Consider the following 23,771-nt stretch of genomic DNA (forward strand, 5'->3'; position numbering starts at 1 on the left):
TTTGATGGAAGAATCAAAATGGATGTTCCAACTCCTAGAAGACTGCTTAAGTCCATATATGGATCTATTAAGTTTATATACCATGTGTTCCTAACCAGCAGCAATGAAGCCTTATGACTGCTCCATGTAGATATCTTCACTAAGATATCTATCTGCCAAATCTCGTAGTCATGGACTGTTGCTACAGCTAGCAGGATCCTAATGGATTTAAGCATGGCCACGGGCCAAAAGGTTTCCTCATAATTGATGCCTACTTTCTGAGTATACCCTTTCGCCACCAAACGAGCTTTGTAAGTCTCAATCATGCCATTGGGGCCCTTCTTCCTCTTGTAGATCCATTTGCAACCAAATGCTTTTACCCCAGAGGGCGGATCTACTAGAGTCCAGACCCCAATGGTCTTCATCGAGTCCATCTCAACTCTCATGGCCTCCACCCACTTCTGGGAATCTATGTCTAACAAAGCATCTGCGTAACTTACGGGATCCTCCTCACTAGTCAAGACTTCCATCAGGTAACTATCTTGGTCAAAACCATATCAGACTGGTGGCCTAGATACCCGAGTGGATCTTCTAGGTTGGTCACTCCCTAGAACTTGTGGGACATCTCCCACTGCTCCTGGGCTCTCCTCATCAAGAATTATTTCCTAACGATGGGTGTCCAGGATGTAATCGCTTTCTAAGAATTGGGCATTTCGAGTGCAGAACACTTTCTGCTCACTTGGGTCATAGAATATTTAACCCACCGAATCTTTTGGGTAGCCTATAAATAGGCAACGACTAGTTTTGGATTCCAACTTGTCTGCACTCGTCCTTTTAACGTGAGTAGGACAACCCCAAATCTTCAAGTGTCTTACACTTGGCTTCCTTCCGGTCCATAGTTCATATGGAGTTTTTGGAACCAATTTGGTTGGAACCCGATTCAGCACATAGATAGCAGTCTATAATGCATATCCCCAAAAGGATGTGGGTAATTCTGAGCGTACAAGAAGTGGCCGGACCATGTCCAACAAGGTCCTATTCCTCCTCTCTGAAACACCGTTGAGTTGAGGTGTAGCAGGAGGAGCTAATTGTGACACTATCCTATTGACCTTCAAGTAGTCCTTGAATTCGTCAGAGAGATACTCGTCACCTCGATCCGATCGAAGGGCCTTAATTTCTCTCCCTAACTATTTCTCGACTTCCTGTTTAAACTCTTTGAACTTTTCAAAGGATTCTGACTTGTGTCTCATTAGGTACACGTAACCATATCGTGAAAAATCATCTGTAAAGGTGATGAAATACACGTGTTGGTTCTGTGTCCTAACACTCAGGGGACCACATACATCAGTATGTATTAGGTCAAGTGTGCCTACACATCTTTTAGGCTTACTGTCAAATGGCTGCTTAGTCATCTTACCTTGGAGGCAAGGCTCACAAGTGGGAAGATTTTCTATGGTTAGAAAATCCAAAGGACCATCCTTTACTAGTCTTGTGATTCGGTCAACACCGATGAGGCCAAGTCGGTAATGCCATAGGCACGTGGGGCTTACTGTATCATGAATCCTTTTCTTGGGATTTTTGATCGACGTAGTTTCGATACATAAAGAGTAATTCTAAAGACTAATTCTTTGGTCTTTAGAAACAGAAATTAAATTTCTTCTCAAGTTCTGTACATAAAGACAATCTTTAAGTACAAGCACTCCTTCTCTAAAGACTAATTCTGTGGTTCCTATTACCGTAGCTGCAACACTTGCAGTCATTCCCAAGAATAGTGTCACTTCGCCTTCACTCAATCTTCTGCTAACTTTGAACCCCTACAGAGAGTTACACGCATGAGTTGTAGCCCCGGAGTCAACACAGCAGGACACAGAAGTAACTAACAAATTAGTCTCTATGACACAAGTTTCAATGTTACCTTTCTTAGATTCCAGGTAGGCAGGACAATTCCTCTTCCAATGGCCGGTCTGCTTGTAGAAGTGACAGACATCCTTGGCTCTTTGCAACATATTGCTGAGTTTCTAGATGCTGACATTCAGTTTATTCATATTATAGTTCACTGTGAATGTATTGAAAGAAGAGGGCAAAGAATTTAGGATGGCATCCACTTGCTTGCCAAGATCTAGCCCGGATCCAAGAGCTTCTAGTTCGTTAATGTATCCCATCATCCGAAGACAATGGTCATGAACTTTCTGCCCTTTGGACATCTGCGCGGTCATGAACAATTTCAGGACCTTCTGTCGAGTAGAACGGTTCTACACTTCATACATTGTTCTTAGACTGTCCCATATGTCCTTGGCTAGTTCGATCTGATCGAACTGCCTCTGTATTGAGTTGTCTATTGAGGCAATAACAAAGCAGTGGGCTAGGGAGTTCTTATCCTCCCAATCTTGGTAGTCCCTCCTACGGGCCTCAAAAGCCCTATCACCCAGATGTTCCGGGGCAGGATTTTTCACCACCTTGTCTAACTTTTCGAAAGTTAGGACCAGGATAAGATTTCTGTACCAGTCAGCATAGTTTGGGCCCTTAAGCTTGTTATCGTCTAGCAGCTTTGCAAATTGACCGTTTGCCATTTTCTGATGAAACAGCAAAGACATTAGTCCACAACCTTAGTTTGATTCAAGTTACTTACATAGATATGGATTTTAATCTATGTTTCATCCCCATTTGTTCATCTCTGTGATTTCCCTCCTTTCTCAGTGACGGAGACGACGTAATGTCTCTGGAAATGTAGGAAATCACATTGGGTGCGTGAAGCCAACTATTTCAGCTACATAACCCCACCACCTTTCTATGACGGATCATATCCACTCATCAAATGAGTTTCCCTTTTGGCCTCTGTCAGACAAGGTTCAGAGCCGTTTTTAGGTAAACCTTTCTGTCCAGTGAGTGCTTACCCATCATCTTCAAGTTACGCCAAGGTACCGGGATAAAGTTCCCATTTTCTGGTGAAGCCCCTCCCACATCGGTCTATGATGCCCCTATCATCTTATGAAACATTCAGACAAGCCCAACAGCAAATGGATAGCCCATTTTCTGGTGCGTTTCCTCATTATTGAAGGACCCATCCTCATGCTAATGATGGAAGGCCTTTAGAGAGTTCATCATATGAATCTCCCTATCACATGCACTCATATCAACTGGAGGGAATAGTAAATTACGCCCTAGTTCTAGTTTAGGTCCAACCTGAAGGGATGAGAGATCCATCCTATGGACGCCCAAAAGATTGCGGAATAAGGGGCGAATTTCAAAAATTTTTCTCTCCCTTCAACTGGGAATCGTATTCCCCATTTACAAAATCATATTTTCAAGGATCAATTCTGAACCATAAACTGAACCAGATCTAAACCAAAAAGAAGTGGAAAGGATTATACCTGATACGGAGAAGTAATATCTCCCAACGAAGGTGTTCACGCACAAGGAAGGATCCAAAGACTGCTCCCACTGAAGATGGCGCAGTGCAGGTGGAGCAGAATCAGCAGTGTTCTTCTCCAAGAACTCTGTCCTTTGCAAGAATCAGCAAGATGGTACGTGAGCACAGCTTCCTTTCAATCCTTTCTCAAAGGACTGATGTCAAGATCCAATCTTGACTTCTCCAACAAGTGGAGATCGAACTGGCAAACAAGGTGGCAAGAACAGGGAGGCGGCAAGAGAGTATTTGCAGGGAGCAGAATTCTCTCTTCTTGATTTCAGCACTAAAGAAAACCTGATGATCTGTGTGTGTTTTAGGCTGCCGCCCCCTTCTTCTTTTATAATCTTAAAGGGATCAGCTCCTAATCAGATTAGGAGTTGCTAATCCAAATCACATTAGGGTTAGAAGTCCCTTTAAGTGATAAGGGATAATCCTTATCTGGAGATCAGATCAGCCATCTCCTAATCTGATTAGGAGGTTTCCAGATCTAAATCTTATTTAGATCTTGGACTCTCTAAGTGGATAGGGTCTAAGCCCAATCCTATTAGCTGATCCACTTCAGATTTTGCCCCTTTATTAACTAAATAAACAGCCCAGTTCGAAATGGGCTTTAGGCCCATTAAGCTTATGTGCTCACTTAACCCTATTAACTGCTGCCCAGTTGGGCTTCCTTGTATGGCGTGGGACCCAAGCATTGATCTACACATCAGTGACATGGGTTCGGCCCAGCCTTTGTTACAAGGCCTGGCCGAATACACTGTTAAAGACAGTGGACCCCCTGAAACCCATCAAATGGGCTCTACGGGCCCAACACTTACCCTAAGAGGTCCCTGGGCCAAGCCACCTTGTAACACCCAGGGACTGTGGGCAGATGCAAGATTAGCCCATCAAGTATTATCCTCAATGGTCTTACACTTAACCTCTCAGCCCATAATGATCACACACTGCCCGACAAGAGAGGACCTCTCCCTCAGCTGCAAGGAACAGTGTTGCACTCTCCACTCATATGGATCCTGGGAATTAAAACCTTCTTGCAAACATTTTAGAAACCATATATATACTTTTATATCTTATATAAAATATATTTTGCAAAACAAATCTCAATGGTTGAAATCGGCTGCCGGCAGTCTTGGTTTCCATCAGTGAGAGTGCATCCCCGATCATTACCTTTGTCCGATAAAGGGGCTGATCCTGTCACTATGATCACCCACTCAGATGAATTCTCGGACTGTCCCAACATACCCAGGTTTTGACCCCCGCTAAGGATCTCACCGATTGGTACATCAAAGATAGCACAATCCGACACATAGTGCAATATCATAATCGAGTCTAGGGGTCGGGTGTAACTTTCCAGTTTTGCCCATCAATCTGCAAGGTCCAGGGCAATACTGGAAATCTGGTCCAGTTCAAAGATTCAATTAATCCTACACTGTATGTGCCTAGGGTCTCACCCTAGCAGCTGAAACAGGCCACCCCAACCGACTTGGTGGCACTACAGTGTCAGCCTTGTCAGGATAGGTCTCCCCAGACCGACCCACTGGCTGTGAACATTCTAAACTAACACGAGTCTCATTAAGTTTCCAGTTTAAGGGTATTACATAGAAGCATACCAAGGGGACATGAATCAAATATGTATCTTTATTCATTTACAATAAACTCATAAAGTACATCTTTTTGATTGAAGCTAAGGGCATACAACACTATCTAACAGCTCCCACTTGCACTTAGGTCTATTCAGGTACTAGTCGGAGTCCCAGGCTTTCCACGTGTTTCTCAAACACTTTCTGTGATAGTGGCTTTGTCAATGGGTCTGCTACATTTTCCACTGACGCTACCTTCTGAATCAGGACGTCCCCTCTACCAACAATCTCCCGCAGTACGTGGTACTTCCTCTCAATGTGCTTCGACTTCGAGTGGGCTCGTGGCTCCTTAGCCTGAGCAATGGCTCCATTGTTGTCACACAACAATGGGATGGGTGATGTGCTGGACGGAACAACTCCTAATTCGTGAACGAACTTCTTCATCCACACAGCTTCTTTGGCAGCCTCACTTGCGGCAATGTATTCAGCCTCGGTCGTGGAGTCTGCAGTGGACCCTTGTTTGCTGCTTTTCCAGCAAATAGCACACGATCCTATCGTGAAAACATATCCAGATGTAGACTTGCTATCATCTGGGTCTGATGGGAAATCGGCATCTGTAAACCCTTGGATCTGTAGTGAGCTACCGTCGAACACCAGACAAAAGTCTTTTGTCCTTCGAAGGTACTTAAGTATGTTTTTCACCGCAGTCCAATGCTCCTGCCCTGGGTTGGCCTGAAATCTGCTTACTACACTCACTGCCTGAGCAATGTCAGGACGAGTGCACAACATGGCATACATGATGCTCCCTACGGCAGAGGCATAGGGAACGTCTATCATGCCATCAATCTCCTCAGAAGTCTTGGAAGACATCTTCTTGGAGAGAGTGACTCCGTGCTTGAAAGGAACATTTCCTTTCTTGGAGTTTTCCATACTGTATCTTTTGACAATTTTATCAATGTAAGCAGATTGGGATAATCCTATTATCCGCTTCGATCTATCTCTATAGAGTCGAAGACCCAGTATATAGGAGGCTTCTCCAAGATCTTTCGTAGAGAATTGCTGTGAAAGCCATACATTCACCGTAGTTAGCATTCCTACATCATTCCCAATGAGTAGAATGTCATCTACATATAGAACCAAGAAGGTAACCTTATCTCCACTGAACTTCCTGTAGACACACGGTTCATCCGGATTCTGCTCAAAGTCAAACGATTTGACAGCAGAGTCAAAACGGATGTTCCAACTTCTAGAAGCTTGCTTAAGTCCATAAATGGCTCTATTAAGTTTACATACCATGTTTTCTTGACCTGCAGCAATGAAGCCTTGTGGCTGCTGCATATAGATATCTTTAGTAAGATCTCCATTCAGGAATGCAGTTTTGACATCCATCTGCCAAATCTCATAATCATGGTATGCTGCTATAGCTAGCAGGATCCTAATGGATTTAAGCATGGCCACAGGTGAAAAGGTTTCCTCATAATCGATGCCTTCTTTCTTAGTGTACCCTTTTGCCACAAGACGAGCTTTGAAGGTCTCAATCCTGCCATCGGGGTTTCAACTAGGTAACTATCCTGATCATAACCATAACAGATTGGTGGTCTGGATGCCCGAGTGGATCTTCTAAGTTGGTCACTACCTGGAACTTGTGGGACATCTCCCACTGCTCCTGAGTTCTCCTCATCAAGAACAACTTCCTGACGATGGGTGTCCAAGATATAGTCGGTTTCCAAGAATTGTGCATTTCGACTGTAGAACACTTTCTGCTCACTTGGGTCATAGAAAATGTAACCTACAGAGCCTTTTGGGTAGCCTACAAATAGGCAACGGCTGGTCTTAGATTCCAACTTGTCTGCACTCGTTCTTTTAACGTGTGCTGGACAACACCAAATCTTCAAGTGTCTGACACTTGGTTTCTTTCCGGTCCAAAGTTCATATGGAGTATTCGGAACCGATTTGGTTGGAACCCAATTCAGCACGTAAATCGTAGTCTCTAATGCGTAACCCCAAAAGGATGTGGGTAACTCTGAGTGTATGAGAAGTGACTGGACCATATCTAATAAGGTCCTATTCCTCCACTCTGAAACACCGTTAAGTTGTGGTGTAACAGGAGGAGCTAATTGTGATACTATCCCATTGTCCTTTAAGTAGTCCCTGAATTCGTCAGAGAGATATTCGCCACCTCGATCTGATCGAGGGGCATTAATTTCTCTCCCTAACTGTTTCTCGACCTCTTGTCTAAACTCTTTGAACTTTTCAAATGATTCAGACTTGTGTCTCATTAGGTACACGTAACCATATCGTGAAAAATCATCTGTGAAGGTGATGAAATACACGTGTTGATTTCGTGTCCTAACAATCAGGGGACTACATACATCAGTATGTATTTGGTCAAGTGTGCCTGTACATCTTTCAGGCTTACCGTTAAATGGCCATTTCGTCATCTTGCCTTGTAAGCAAGGCTCACAGGTGGGAAGATCTTCTACAGTTAGAAAATCCAAAGGACCATCCTTTACCAACCTTGTGATTCGGTCAACACCGATGGGGCCAAGTCGGTAATGCCATAGACACGTGGGATTAACTGTATCACGGGCTCTCTTCTTGGGGATTTCAGTCGACGTAGTTTCGGTTATGTTAGTTTCTAGAGAAGGATGTAGAACATAGAGGCCGTTCTCCAGTTCCCCGTATGCGATGAATCTGTTGTTTCTTTTAATAGTAATCGTATTACTAAAGAAGACAGAATAACCATCTGCACACAGTTTTGAGACAGAAATCAAATTTCTTCTTAAATTTTGTACATAAAGACAATCTTTCAGTACAATTGTTCATTCTCTAAAATATAATTCCACGGTTCCTATGGCCGCGGCTGCAACAGTTGCAGTAGTCCCCAAGTAGAGTGTGACTTCTCCTTCACTCTGCCTTCTGCTTACCTTGAACCCCTGCAGTGAGTTACACGCATGAGTTGAAGCTTCGGAGTCAATACACCAGGACGTAGAAGCTACCAACAAATTGGTTTCTATAACACAAGTTTCGAAGTTACCTTTCTTGGATTCCAGGTAGGCAGGACAATTCCTTTTCCAGTGGCCGGTCTTCTTGCAGATGTGACAGGCATCCGATGCTTTGTCTTTCTTCTGCTTCTTGCTTTTTGTGGCTTTCTTCTGAGGCTTCTTTGCCTTCCTTTTTCTCTTGCCTGTTTTGCCAGCTTCAAAAAGCATGGCTACAGGCTCATCCTTTTTAATCAGTTCTTTAGCTCTTTGCAACATATTGCTGAGCTCTTATAAGCTGACATTCAGCTTGTTCATGTTATAGTTCATGATGAACGGATTAAAGGAAGGAGGCAAAGAGTTAAAGATAGCATCTATCTGGGTTGCAAGGTCCAGCCCGGATCCAAGAGCCTCTAGTTCATTGATGTATCCTATCATCCGAAGACAATGGTCGTGAACTTGTTGACCCTTGGACATTTGTGTGGTCATGAACTGTTTCAAGACCTTTTGTCGAGTAGAACGATTATGCTCTTCATACATTGTCCTGAGACTGTCCAATATGTCTTTGGCAAGTTCGATCTGATCGAACTGCCTCTGTATCGGATTGTCCAAGGAGGCAATGATGTAACACCGGGCAAGGGAGTTTTTCTCCTCCCATTCTTGATAGTCTCTCCTTCGGGCCTCAGAAGCCCTATCTCCCGGACGCTCCGGGGCAGGATTCTTTGCCACTTTGTCAAGTTTTTCAGAAGCAAGGACCAGCATAAGGTTTCTATACCAGTCAGCATAGTTTGGGCCCTTCAACTTGTTGTCATCAAGTAGCTTTGCTAAGGATCCGTTTGCTATGGATTTTAATCTACGATCCATTTCCATTTATTCGTCTCTGAGATTTCCCTCCTTTCTCAGTGACGGAGACCACGGGTTGTCTCTGGAAATGTGGGAAATCACATAGGGTGCATGAAGCCAACTGTTTCAGCTGCATAACCCCCCCACCTTTCTGTGAAGGTTCATATCCACTCATCATATGAGTTTTCCCTTTGGCCTCTGTCAGACAAGGTTCAGAGCCGTTTTCAGGTAAACCTTTCTGTCCAGTGAGTGATTACCCATCATATTCGTGAACGCCAAGGTACCGTGAGAGAGTTCCCATTTTCTGGTGAAGCCCCTCCCACATCGGTCTATGACGCCCCTATCATCTTATGAAACACTTAGACAAGCCCAACAGCAAATGGATAGCCCATTTTCTGGTGCGTTTCCTCATTACTGAAGGACCCATCTTCGTGCTAATGATGGAAGGCCTTTAGAGAGTTCATCATATGAATCTCCCTATCACATGCACTCATATTATCTGGAGGGAACAGATAATTATGCCCTAGTTTTATCTTTAGGTCAAACCAAAGTGGCTCCCACTGACTTTCATAAAGCCAGATTTTGGTGGGCCTAAATCGGCTAGGGTTCCGCACGAGACCTCATGATGAGGTGTGGGGCCCACCACTGAGGGAGGTCATCCAATGACCAATAGGGACACCATGGCAATGATGTGCATTCAGCCATGGTGTGCGAAAGAGCCACTGTCGATTGAGCATGGGCCAAGTGCTTATGACCCATGTACGTAGCACATCACACATCCATACATCACATGCAGGGAAAAATTCATCCAATCAATTAATTATCTGTAAAGCCCATTTGAAGCCCATTTCAATATTAACCATTAATATTATCTAGGTATATGGGCCGAATGGTTCAACCCATATAGCTTTTAAGGGTTAGGTGGGCTTTTAGTCGTTTTAACTGTTTAAAACTGGGCCTTTATAGGTTGGGCCGGATTAACCATTTAATTAAATATCAATCCTTAGGCCCATTAGTGGGAAATTAGGGCTGACTTTCAGCCTTGATTAAACCCTAGATTCGGTCCAAACATTTTGAACCAATCTTGGTTCGAATGGGTCTAGGGTTGGATCTTTAATTAAATCTTTAATTCAAGAAAATAATCTGCAATTAATTACTGATAAAAGAAAAACAACAATCAGTAAATCAGGGTTGTTCGCACAATCCATCCTGCAAAACAGAGGTTAGATCACAGAATGCAGTTTCACAAACTGCAAATCGCAGATGGCGATTCTCCCATCTCCCAAAACTTCTTCTCTGCAAAATCTCCCTTTCTGCGCCACCATCTTTGATCTATAATTAAAATAAATAGAAATCCTATTTCTATTAATAATTACATCAGATCGAATACCTATACATTGAGTCTAGAAAATAAAAAAAAATTGTTTACAGACCAAATGTAATAAATAAATCAAGAAACTGCAAATCTTGCAGGTTCCCTGCGCAAACCAAGATTTCAATCTCCTCTTGTACGAACAACCCATAAATCAAGAAAATCATAAAGAACAATTCTAAATAATAATCAGATTTATATAAAATTAATTTCAGATTATTCGCCCATTAATTTTGGGAACAAAATTTACCAAAACCCATATCTGCACATATCGGGTAGAACACCTTCTGCCCATTTGCGTAGGTTCAGATCTGAAACTAGATGGTTCAAGATTTGAACCATGGCTCTGATACCACTGAAGGGATGAGAGATCCATCCTATGGACACCCAAAAGATTGCGGAATAAGGGGCGAATTTCAAAAATTTTTCTCTCCCTTCAACTGGGAATCGTATTCCCCATTTAGAAAATCATATTTTCAAGGATCAATTCTGAACCATAAACTGAACCAGATCTGAACCAAAAAGGAGTGGAAAGGATTATACCTGATACGGAGAAGTAATATCTCCCAACGAAGGTGTTCATGCCCAAGGAAGGATCCAAAGACTACTCCCACTGAAGATGGCGCAGTGCAGGTGGAGCAGAATCATCTGTGTTCTTCTCCAAGAACTCTGTCCTTTGCAAGAATCAGCAAGATGGTACGTGAGCACAGCTTCCTTTCAATCCTTTCTCAAAGGACTGATGTCAAGATCCAATCTTGACTTCTCCCACAAGTGGAGAACGAACTGGCAAACAAGGCGGCAAGAACAGGGAGGCGGCAAGAGAGTATTTTGCAGGGAGCAGAATTCTCTCTTCTTGATTTCAGCACAAAAGAAAACCTGATGATCTGAGTGTGTTTTAGGCTGCCGCCCCCTTCTTCTTTTATAATCTTAAAGGGATCAGCTCCTAATCAGATTAGGAGTTGCTAATCCAAATCACATTTGGGTTAGAAGTCCCTTTAAGTGATAAGGGATAATCCTTATCTGGAGATCAGATCAGCCATCTCCTAATCTGATTAGGAGGTTTCCAGATCTAAATCTTATTTAGATCTTGGACTCTCTAAGTGGATAGGGTCTAAGCCCAATCCTATTAGCTGATCCACTTCAGATTTTGCCCCTTTATTAACTAAATAAACAGCCCAGTTCGAAATGGGCTTTAGGCCCATTAAGCTTATGTGCTCACTTAACCCTATTAACTGCTGCCCAGTTGGGCTTTCTTGTATGGCGTGGGACCCAAGCATTGATCTACACATCAGCCACATGGGTTTGGCCCAGCCTTTGTTACAAGGCCTGGCCGAATACACTGTTAAAGACAGTGGACCCCCTGAAACCCATCAAATGGGCTCTACGGGCCCAACACTTCTAGTTTTGCCCATCAATCTGCAAGGTCCAGGGCAATACTGGAAATCTGGTCCAGTTCAAAGATTCAATTAATTCTACACTGTATGTGCCTAGGGTCTCACCCTGGCACCTGAGACAGGCCACCCCAACCGACTTGGTGGCACTACAGTGTCAGCCTTGTCAGGATAGGTCTCCCCAAACCGACCCACTGGCTGTGAACATTCTAAACTAACACGAGTCTCATTAACTGTCCAGTTTAAGGGTATTACACAGAAACATACCAAGGGGACATGAATCAAATATGTATCTTTATTCATTTACAATAAACTCATAAAGTACATCATTCTGATTGAAGCTAAGGGCATACAATACTGTCTAACACCTTCACAGAAAGGTGGTGGGGTTATGCAACTGAAACAGTTGGCTTCATGCACCCTATGTGATTTCCCACATTTCCAGAGAAAACCCGTAGTCTCCGTCACTGAGAAAGGAGGAAAATCTCAGAGACGAATAAATGGAAATGGGTCGTAGATTAAAATCCATATCTATGAAATGAACAAGAATCGAATTAGGTCACGGACTGATGTTTGCTCTTTTATCAGAAAATGGCAAACGGATCATTTGCAAAGATACTTGATGACAACAAGTTGAAGGGCCCAAACTATACTGACTGGTATAGGAACCTTATGCTGGTCCTTGCTTCTGAAAAACTTGACAAAGTGGCAAAGAATCCTGCCCCGGAGCATCCGGGAGATAGGGCTTCTGAGGCCCGAAGGAGAGACTATCAAGAATGGGAGGAGAAAAACTCCCTTGCCCGGTGTTACATCATTGCCTCCTTGGACAATCCGATACAGAGGCAGTTCGATCAGATCGAACTTGCCAAAGACATATTGGACAGTCTCAGGACAATGTATGAAGAGCAGAATCGTTCTACTCGACAAAAGGTCTTGAAACAGTTCATGACCACACAAATGTCCAAGGGTCAACAAGTTCATGACCATTGTCTTCCGATGATGGGATACATCAACGAACTGGAGGCTCTTGGATCCGGGTTGGACCTTGCAACCCATATAGATGCTATCCTTAACTCTTTGCCTCCTTCCTTTAATCCATTCATCATGAACTATAACATGAACAAGCTGAATGTCTGCTTACAAGAGCTCAGCAATATGTTGCAAAGAGCTGAAGAACTGATTAAAAAGGATGAGCCTGTAGCCATGCTTATTGAAGCTGGCAAAACAGGCAAGAGAAAGAAGAAGGCAAAGAAGCTTCAGAAGAAAGCCACTAAAAGCAAGAAGCAGAAGAAAGACAAAGCATCGGATGCCTGTCACTTCTGCAAGAAGACCGGCCACTGGAAAAGGAATTGTCCGGCCTTCCTGGAATCCAAGAAAGGTAACTTCGAAACTTGTGTTATAGAAACCAATTTGTTGGTAGCTTCTACGTCCTGGTGTATTGACTCCGGGGCTTCAACTCATGCGTGTAACTCACTGCAGGGGTTCAAGGTAAGCAGAAGGCTAAGTGAAGGAGAAGTAACACTCTACTTGGGGACAACTGCAACTGTTGCAGCCGCGGCCATAGGAACCGTGGAATTATGTTTTAGAGAAGGAATAGTTGTACTGAAAGATTGTCTTTATGTACAAAATTTAAGAAGAAATTTGATTTCTGTCTCAAAACTGTGTGCAGATGGTTATTCTGTCTTCTTTAGTACTATTAAAAGAAACAACAGATTCATCTCATACAGGGAACTGGAGAACGGTTTCTATGTTCTACATCCTTCTCTAGAAACTAACATAACCGAAACTACGTCGGCTGAAATCCCCAAGAAGAGAGCCCGTGATACAGTTAATCCTACGTGTGTGTGGCATTACCGACTTGGCCACATCGGTGTTGACCGAATCACAAGGTTGGTAAAGGATGGTCCTTTGATTTTCTAGCTGTAGATGATCTTCCCACCTGTGAGCCTTGCTTACAAGGCAAGATGACGAAACGGCCATTTAACGGTAAGCCTGAAAGATGTACAGGCACACTTGACCTAATACATACTGATGTATGTGGTCCCCTGAGTGTTAGGACATGAAATCAACACGTGTATTTCATCACCTTCACAGATGATTTTTCACGATATGGTTACGTGTACCTAATGAAACACAAGTCTTAATCCTTTGAAAAGTTCAAAGAGTTTAGACAAGAGGTCGAGAAACAGTTAGGGAGAGAAATTAAAGCCCTTCGATCAGATCGAGGTGGTGAATATCTCTCTGACGAATTCAGGGACTACTTAAAGGACAATGGGATAGTATCACAATGAGCTCCTCCTGCTACACCACAACTTAACGGTGTTTCAAAGAGGAGGAATAGGACCTTATTAGATATGGTCCGGTCGCTTCTCATACACTCAGAGTTACCCACATCCTTTTGGGGTTACGCATTAGAGGCTGCGATTTACGTGCTGAATCGGGTTCCAACCAAATCGATTCCGAATACTCCATATTAACTTTGGACCAGAAAGAAACCAAGTGTCAGACACTTGAAGATTTGGGGTTGTTCAGCACACGTTTAAAGAACGAGTGCAGACAAGTTGGAATCTAAGACCAGCCGTTGCCTATTTGTAGGCTACCCAAAAGGCTCTGTAGGTTACCTTTTCTATGACCCAAGTGAGCAGAAAGTGTTCGGTAGTCGAAATGCGCAATTCTTGGAAACCGACTATATCCTGGACACCCATCGTCAAGAAGTTGTTCTTGATGAGGAGAGCTCAGGAGCAGAGGGAGATGTCCCACAAGTTCCAGGTAGTGACCAACTTAGAAAATCCACTCGGGCATCCAGGCCACCAGTCCGTTATGGTTATGATCAGGATAGTTACCTGGTGGAAACCATGACTAGTGAGGAGGATCCCGTGACTTACACGGAATCTATGTTGGACATAGATTCCCAGAAGTGGGTGGAGGCCATGAGAGTAGAGATGGACTCAATGGAGGCCAATGGAGTCCGGACTCTAGTAGATCCACCCTCCGGGGTAAAAGCAATCGGTTACAAATGGATTTACAAGAGGAAGAAGGGCCCCGATGGCAGGATTGAGACCTTCAAGGCTCGTCTAGTGGCGAATGGGTACACTCAGAAAGAAGGCATCGATTATGAGGAAACCTTTTCGCCTGTGGCCATGCTTAAATCCATTAGGATCCTGCTAGCTGTAGCAGCATACCATGATTATGAGATTTGGCAGATGGATGTCAAAACTGCATTCCTGAATGGAGATCTTACTGAAGATATCTATATGCAGTAGCCGCAAGGCTTAATTGCTGCAGGTTAGGAAAACATGGTATGTAAACTTAATAGATCCATTTATGGACTTAAGCAAGCTTCTAGAAGTTGGAATATCCGTTTTGACTTTGCTGTCAAATCGTTTGACTTCGAGCAGAATCCGGATGAACCCTGTGTCTATAGGAAGTTCAGTGGAGATAAGGTTACCTTCTTGGTTCTAAATGTAGATGACATTCTACTCATTGGGAATGATGTAGCAATGTTAACTACAGTTAAAGTATGGCTTTCGCAGCAATTCTCCATGAAAGATCTTGGAGAAGCCTCCTATATACTGGGTCTTCGACTCTATAGAGATAGATCGAAGCGGATAATTGGATTATCCCAATCTGCTTATATTGACAAAATAGTCAAAAGATACTGCATGGAAAACTCCAAGAAAGGAAATGTTCCTTTCAGGCACGGAGTCACTCTCTCCAAGACGTTCCCTATGCCTCTGCCGTAGGGAGCATCATGTATGCCATGCTGTGCACTTGTCCTGACATTGCTCAGGCAGTGAGTGTAGTAAACAGATTTCAGGCCAACCCAGGGCAGGAGCATTGGACTGCTATGAAAAACATACTTAAGTACCTTCGAAGGACAAAAGAGTTTTGTCTGGTGTTCGACGGTAGCTCACTACAGATCCAGGGGTTTACAGATGCTGATTTCCAGTCAGACCCAGATGATAGAAAGTCTACATCTGGAAATGGTTTCACGATAGGATCGTGTGTTGTTTCCTGAATGTCAGCAAATAGGGGTACTAAGTAGCGAATTAATAGTCCACAGCCCAAGCCGAAAGCATTGCTGTGTGTGAGGCTGCCTTATGAATAAAGGTGTTCATTCCTAAATTTGGAATTCAGCACATCACCCATTCCACTGTTGTATGACAACGCTGGACCTACGGGAGGATAGTGTAAAGAGGTAGCATCAGCGGAAAATGTAGCAGACCCATTGACAAAGCCACTATCACAGAAAGTGTTTGAGAAACACTTGGAAAGCATGGGACTCCGGCTAGTACCTGATTGGACCTAAGTGCAAGTGGGAGCTGTTAGTCAGTTTTGTATGCCCTTAGCTTCAATCAGAATGATGTACTTTATGAGTTTATTGTAAATGAATAAAGATACATATTTGATTCATGTTCCCTTGGTATGTTTCGGTGTAATACCCTTAAACTGGACACTTAATGAGACTCGTGTTAGTTTAGAATGTTCACAGCCAGTGGGTCGGTCTAGGGAGACCTATCCTGACAAGGCTGACACTGTGGTTCCACCAAGTTGGTTGGGGTGGCCTGTCTCAGCTGCCAGGGTGAGACCCTAGGCACATACAGTGTAGGATTAATTGAATCTTTGAACTGGACCAGATTTCCAGTATTGCCCTGGACATTGGAGATTGATGGGCAAAACTGGAAAGTTACACCCGACCCCTAGACTCGATTATGATACTGCACTAGGTGTCGGATTGGGCTATCTTTGATGTACCAATCAGTGAGATCCTTAGCGGGGGTCAAAACCTGGGTATGTTGGGACAGTCCGAGAATTCATCTGAGTGGGTGATCATAGTGACAGGATCAGCCCCTTTGTCGGACAAAGGTAATGATCGGGGATGCACTCTCACTGATGGAAACCAAGAATGCCGGCAGTCGATTTCAACCATTGAGATTTGTTTTGCAAAATATATTTTATATAAGATATAAAAGTATATATATGGTTTCTAAAATGTTTGCAAAAGGTTTTAATTTCCGGGATCCATATGAGTGGAGAGTGCAACACTGTTCCTTGTAGCTGAGGGAGAGGTCCTCTCTTGTCGGGCAGTGTATGATCATTTTGGGCTGAGAGGTTAAGTGTAAGACCATTGAGCATAATACCTGATGGGCTAATCTTGCATCTGCCCACAGTCCCTGGGTGTTACAAGGTGGCTTGGCCCAGGGACCTCTTAGAGTAAGTGTTGGGCCCGTAGAGCCCATTTGATGGGTTTCAGGGGGTGCACTGTCTTTAACAGTGTATTCGGCCAGGCCTTGTAACAAAGGCTGGGCCGAACCCATGTGGCTGATGTGTAGATCAATGCTTGGGTCCCACGCCATACAAGGAAGCCCAACTGGGCAGCAGTTAAGAGGGTTAAGTGAGCACATAAGCTTAATGGGCCTAAAGCCCATTTCGAACTGGGCTGTTTATTTAGTTAATAAAGGGGCGAAATCTGAAGTGCATCAGCTAATAGGATTGGGCTTAGACCCTATCCACTTGGAGAGTCCAAGATCTAAATATGATTTAGATCTGGAAACCTCCTAATCAAATTAGGAGATGGTTGATCTGATCTCCAGATAAGATAAGGATTATCCCTTATCACTTAAAGGGACTTCTAACCCAAATGTGATTTGGATTAGCAACTCCTAATCTGATTAGGAGCTGATCCCTTTAAGATTATAAAAGAAGGAGGGGGCGGCAGCCTAAAACACACACAGATCATCAGGTTTTCTTTAGTGCTAAAATCAAGAAGAGAGAATTCTGCTCCCTACAAATACTCTCTTGCCGCCTCCCTGTTCTTGCCGCCCTGTTTGCCAGTTCGATCTCCACTTGTGGGAGAAGTCAAGATTGGATCTTGACATCAGTCCTTTGGGAAATGATTGAAAGGAACCTGTGCTCACGTACCATCTTGCTGATTCTTGCGAAGGACAGAGTTTTTGGAGAAGAACACTGCTGATTCTGCTCCACCTGCACTACGCCGTCTTCAGTGGGAGCGGTCTTTGGATCCTTCCTTGGGCGTGAACACCTTCGTTGGGAGATATTACTTCTCTGTATCAGGTATAATCCTTCCCACTCCTTTTTGGTTCAGATCTGGTTCAGTTTATAGTTCAGAATTGGTCCTTGAAAATATGATTTTCTAAATGGGGAATACGATTCCCAATTGAAGGGAGAGAAAAATTTTTGAAATTTGCCCCTTATTCCGCAATCTTTTGGGCGTCCATAGGATGGATCTCTCATCCCTTCACCTTAATCGGCTATGGTTTCCGCACGCATCCCTTTTCAGGGTTATGGGGCCCACCAAGTAAGAAGGGGTCATCCAATGACGTAAGGGACACCATGGCAATGATGTGCATTCAGCCATGGTGTGCGGAAGAGCCACAATCGAGTCATCATGGGCCAAGTGCTTATGGCCCATGGTCGGAGCACATCAAACATCCAAACATCACATGTAAAGGAAGAATTGATCCAATCAATTAACTGCTGTAAAGCCCATTGAACAACCCATTTAAAATCCATAACATTAACAATTAATGTCAATTAGGTATAATACTTGAATTAAAAAGCAAGAAAATAAATTAACTAGAGAACCTCACAATGACACAATCGAACCTCCCCCCTTGAACTAGAAAAAGAAGTTTAGCTGCTCATGATCTGCACAATCTCCATGCCTTGCTTCTCCATAGCCGAACTGCTTTCTTGAGCTTCTTGGTCTTCTTGATGATCTCTTGGATCTTGGAATGAATGATGCTAGAGCTGGTTCGCCCCCCTCTTTATATAGCCAAAGGAGAGGGCTGTTTTCCAATTCCTTCTAGGAGATCATCTTATCTTTAGGGAGTCTTGATCTTCTTTGAACTAATCCTATCCTATCTCTTATCTAATGATCTAATCTCAATCTTCTTATCTCTCTAGGATTACATTCAAAACATTAGATCTGATAGGACTCTCTCCTTGGAGATTACATTCGAGATTTGGACTCTTGACTCTTGAATTCGAGTTGGGCTGCTTCAAGGTACTTCTGCGAGTTGGGCTTAAGTTGGGAAATGGGCCTGGCTACAAAATTGCTCTGGCTTCGGGATCATTTTCGTAGCGGGCCAAATCTGTCAAAACCCAGAACATAAAAGTTGTGGGCCTTCCCTTCATCTTTCTAATGCTTCTTTAATTGTCCAATTCGGAGTCCGGAATAGAGATTAGGCCTAGATTACTAACTGTCACCGAAACTGTACAAAATCACCCGATTTGCCCTGTTTTCTTCCAATTGCCTTTTTTATTGCCCTGAATCGAAATTCAAGAGTAATGAGTCCATTTAAGTGATAAATAAATGTAAAAGAGTGAATATTAGGGGATAAAAATAGGATTCTTTTTGGTCTCATCAAATCCCCCCACACATAAACTTTGCCCGTCCTCGGGCAAAGCAAAATCTCAAGTAACACAAAAGAAACCAACTACTGATTTTCAATCTTTCTTTCTCCCCTTCTTCTCGTCCAAGAGTGATCGCAAATCACCCTTCCTCATGGTCCCAGGTTAAATGGACAGTCAAGGAGACAAACGTTCCCGGCTGAAACTCCCTGCCTGAACGGGTACTCATTACTTTTAACGAACCAATACAGCTAGATTCACTTACCTTTCTTTGTTTCTTAAGCCAAAACAAGGTGTGCTTATTGCCATAAGCTTGCTATGTATCACATCTCCACCACTTAGTATGAATTCCTAGGATCTGAAGGTGAGAATGGGGTTGGGGTTCTAGGGTGAGTGCATTTTATGCTCCATCTCACCCTTGCCCTCTTTTCAAGATGTGAGTGCATTTGCAGATAGGGATGAGCAAGGTCGTTCTCCATAGGGATTGGGTGGATTTATTTCCAAGTAGATGGATTAAGGGGGGTTGTAAAGCTAAGGAAAATAAGAAAATAGCAGAAAATAACAGAAAACAAAGATTAAATCGATGGGAGATGGCTTCCGGTTGAAGGGACAAGTTCAGCTTTGATTCGTAGCATTGATCCTTGATGCAAAGATAGATTCATATGCTTATGAATAAATTGGTTATAGCTATTAACAAGCTCTAACAGCCAGCCTCTACTCATATTATTCGACAACCAAAACAAGCTCTTTGATTGCTTCCCTTATTAATAGGCAGTCCTAAACAAGTTCTTAGAATTTAACCTATTAATAGCATTAAGAGGGGAGAGACCCAATTCTGGTCAGCGATCTCAGAAGCTCGGATCGTTTAAACCAGATCATATATTTTCCTAACATAGATCAAAAAATTTTTTGCAATCAATTTATATTAGTTGCCACCATGATCGAAACTACCAATCATATACGAAACTGGAGGTTCAATCGGCCATGGATTATTTCCATTGAATGAGCAAGGGGCCCTTCTTGCTTAATCAACAAAAATAATCCTCACAGTTAATTTGCAGAAAACATATGAATACCCATAAACAATGAACTAAAATAAAAATCAATTAGATCTCACAATGCTTACAAAATCAAGGCTTCCCTAACCCTTCAACCAGAAATAAAAACTTACAGACACCTCATGATGAAAACGCAGCTTCCAGATGAGAAAGGGGCGAACTCTTGCTTCTTCCTCCTTGATTGCTGATTTCTCTCTCTGAAGGCTGAATCTCTCTTGGAGGAAATTGATGCCTTGGGTGCTGGTCCGCCCCCCCTTTATATAGATTTGGGGAGAGGGCTGCTCTCCGACTCCCTTAAGGAGATTATCCTCAAACTGGAAAGTCCTAGTCTAAATTGAACTTATCCTACCTAACTCTTATCCCTTATCTTTCTAGGATTACAACTTGAGAATTTAAATCTGATAAAACTCTTTTATTGAGATCACATTCAACTTCTATTCTAATGGGACTCTTGGATCTTGAATTCGAACTGGGCTTTTCTAACAATTCGGGCTTGCTTCAAGACTCTTCTACGAAATGGGCTTCAGCTTGTGAAATGGGCCTTGCTATGAAATTGATCCGACATTGGGCCCGAATTCGTCTTCGATGCGTATCGATTCTATCAAAACCCAAAACATAAAAGTTGTGGGCCTTTTCCTTTTCTTTCTAGTGCTTCTTGAAATATCCAAATCGGAGTCCGGAATTGAGAGTTATGCCCATAGCACTGATCGGTGCCGAAACTGTGCATAAACATCCGATTAGCCTTATTTTCTTCCAATCGCCTATCTGCTTGCCCTGAATCATAATACAAGAGTAATGAGTCCAATTAGGTACCAATTAAGTGCAAAATACTAAATATTGAGGGGTAATGATATGACAAATTTTATTCTTATCAAATCCCCCCACACTTAAACCTTGCCCGTCCTCGGGCAAGTCAAAATTCAAGTAAAAATAGAACAAGAACTAACTAGCTATCCTACCAATTTTTAAACTCAACTCTCCTTCATCTTTCTCCACAAATATTCTTGGTTAATTATTGTGAATTGTTAAATCAACACAACCGAGTCATACACGACTCATTCATCAGTCAATCCAGTTTTTGCTACTACAAACTAGGTAGTAAATCAGGGAAAACCTTTTTATCTTTTCTCACTTTTTATTTTCTTTTTCTCTCTTCTGAAGAAGTGAGTGCATTTTATGCTCCATCTCACTTTTGGATTACTTGGTCAGTAGGTGCATTTTATGCTCCATCCTACTGTTTGAATTATTTGGTCAGTAGGTGCATTTTATGCTCTATCCTACTATTTGAATTACTTGGTCAGTAGGTGCATTTTATGCTCCATCCTACTATCAGATGACTTGGCTGGTAGGTGCATTTTATGCTCCATCCTACCATTTGTAGCAATGGTAAAGTATTTGCCCTGTTTACTTAAACCTGAATTTAGGACTAGCTAAAAAGGCAATGGCATCAGAAAGGTCATGTACTCCTTAATTGTGCCTCATTACTAGGTCCACAAGAATTTTCCCTAAATATTGTTTCAACTGAAATGAAACTATTAAAGCCTGTACCCCCCCCCACACTTAAGACTTAATAAAAGGTGGAAACTAAAAGGAAAACAAGTGGAGAGAGAAAAAAAAAAGGAACAAACTTCCCTGATGCGGTGGAAGGTGGGTGGGGAGACAGAGTTTCATGCCCTTACTCTGCATAGGTCAGGCTTTCGAGGGGTACCTCTTCCACATTGTATACCTGAAATCCTTCATAGAAGGGTTTTAGACAATGCCCATTTACCTTGAACCTTTTGTCTATGGTTGGACTCTGAATCTCAACTGCTCCATAAGGTAAGATGTTAGTAACAGTGAAAGGTCCAACCCACCGAGATCGCAACTTACCAGGGAAGAGTTTAAGCCTAGAATGGAAAAGAACTTTCTGGTCAACAACAAAATCTTTCCTTGAGATCGTCTTGTCATGGAAGGCTTTTGTCTTTTCCTTGTAGATTCGAGAGCTCTCATAAGCATCATTGCGGATCTCTTCTAGTTCTTGTAGCTTCAACTTCCTCTATTCTCCTGCCTCATCCATGCGCATGTTGCATTGTTTGACCGCCCAGTATGCTTTATGTTCCAATGCCACAGGGAGATGACATGGCTTGCCGAATACCAAACGGTAAGGAGACATACCTATAGGAGTTTTATAGGCTGTGCGGTAGGCCCATAGTGCATCATTGAGTCTTAGACTCCAATTCTTCCTTCTAGAGTCAACCATTTTTTCAAGTATGGACTTTATCTCCCTATTGGACACTTCGGCTTGTCCACTTGTTTGTGGGTGGTATGAAGTGGAAATTCGATGGGTGATATTGTATTTCTTGAATAGAGCTTCCACCACTCGGTTGCAAAAGTGAGTGCCTCAGTCACCTATTATCGCCCTAGGCATTCCGAACCTGGAGAAAATGTGGGATTTGACAAAATCTACAACAACCTTAGCATGATCAGTCCGGGTAGCTTTAGCTTCCACCCATTTCGAAACATAGTCTACAGCTAGTAGGATGTAAACATTAACGAAAGAGAAAGGGAATGGGCCCATGAAATCTATACCCCATACATCAAATATTTCACATATCAGTATAGGTGTAAGTGGCATTTGGTCTTTATGGCTTAAATTACCTGTCTTTTGGCATTGTTCACAGGCCTTGCAGAACTTATAAGCATCACGAAATAGGGTAGGCCAAAATAATCTGCACTCTAGTATCTTACGTGCTGTCCTCTTTGGGCCAAAATGGCCCCCACAGGCATATGAATGGCAGAAGTGAAGAATGGAGGGGATTTCGGGGTCAGGCACGCACCTTCGAAGGACCTGATCGGAGCATTGCTTCCACAGATATGGGTCATCCCAGATGTAGTACTTGGCATCGCTTCTTACCTTATCCCTTTGAGCTCTTGTCAATTCTCCTGGTATGGTTCTAGTAACCAAATAATTAACTATATCTGCATACCATGGAGTTCCTTCTTGAATCGCGAAAAGGTGCTCATCTGGGAACTCGTCTTTCAAGGGTGTTGCCTCTTCACTTGTAGTCAGCCTACTAAGATGGTCTGCAACCAAATTTTCTGCACCCTTCTTGTCGCGGATTTCGAGGTTAAATTCTTACAGCAGGAGAATCCAGCGGATAAGCCTCGGCTTTGCTTCTTTCTTGGCGAGCAAATATTTTAGGGCTGCATGATCAGAATAAACAATCACCTTAGTACCCAATAAATATGAACGGAATTTTTCTAAGGCAAAAACTACAGCCAAGAGTTCCTTCTCTATTGTTGAATAATTGCATTGGGCAGCATCAAGGGTCCTCGAAGAATAATATATTGCCTGAGCGGCTCTTCAAACCCTCTGTCCCAGAACAACACCGATGGCATAATTGCTTGCATCGCACATAATCTCGAAGGGAAGATCCCAATTCGGTGGCTGGATGACTGGGGCTGAAGTCAATGATTCTTTCAGCTTATCAAAGGCTGCCCTGCACCCTTCATCAAAATCAAACATCACATCTTTTTGGAGTAAATTACATAAGGGGCGAGTTATCTTGGAGAAATCCTTGATGAATCTCCGATAGAATCCTGCATGTCCAAGGAAAGAATGAACTTCCCGAATGTTCGTGGGATAGGGCAGGGACTTAATAACATCTACTTTTGCTTTATCAACTTCGATTTCCTTAGAAGAGACTACATGCCCTAGAATGATGCCCTGGTCGACCATGAAATGGCATTTTTCATAATTCAGCACGAGGTTCTTTTCTATACACCTTTCAAGAGAATCCCCATA

At 42.9% G+C, this 23,771-nt stretch overlaps 1 pseudogene; it reads right to left on the reverse strand.

Annotated features, from left to right (window-relative positions):
* Positions 1-23,771, reverse strand: part of LOC148789868 (uncharacterized) — a 70,956-nt pseudogene that overhangs the window by 45,190 nt on the left and 1,995 nt on the right.

This window comes from Nelumbo nucifera, chromosome 8 (genome assembly GCF_055504915.1).
Source record: "Nelumbo nucifera cultivar China Antique chromosome 8, China Antique-T2T, whole genome shotgun sequence".
Classification (NCBI taxonomy): Eukaryota; Viridiplantae; Streptophyta; class Magnoliopsida; order Proteales; family Nelumbonaceae; genus Nelumbo; species Nelumbo nucifera.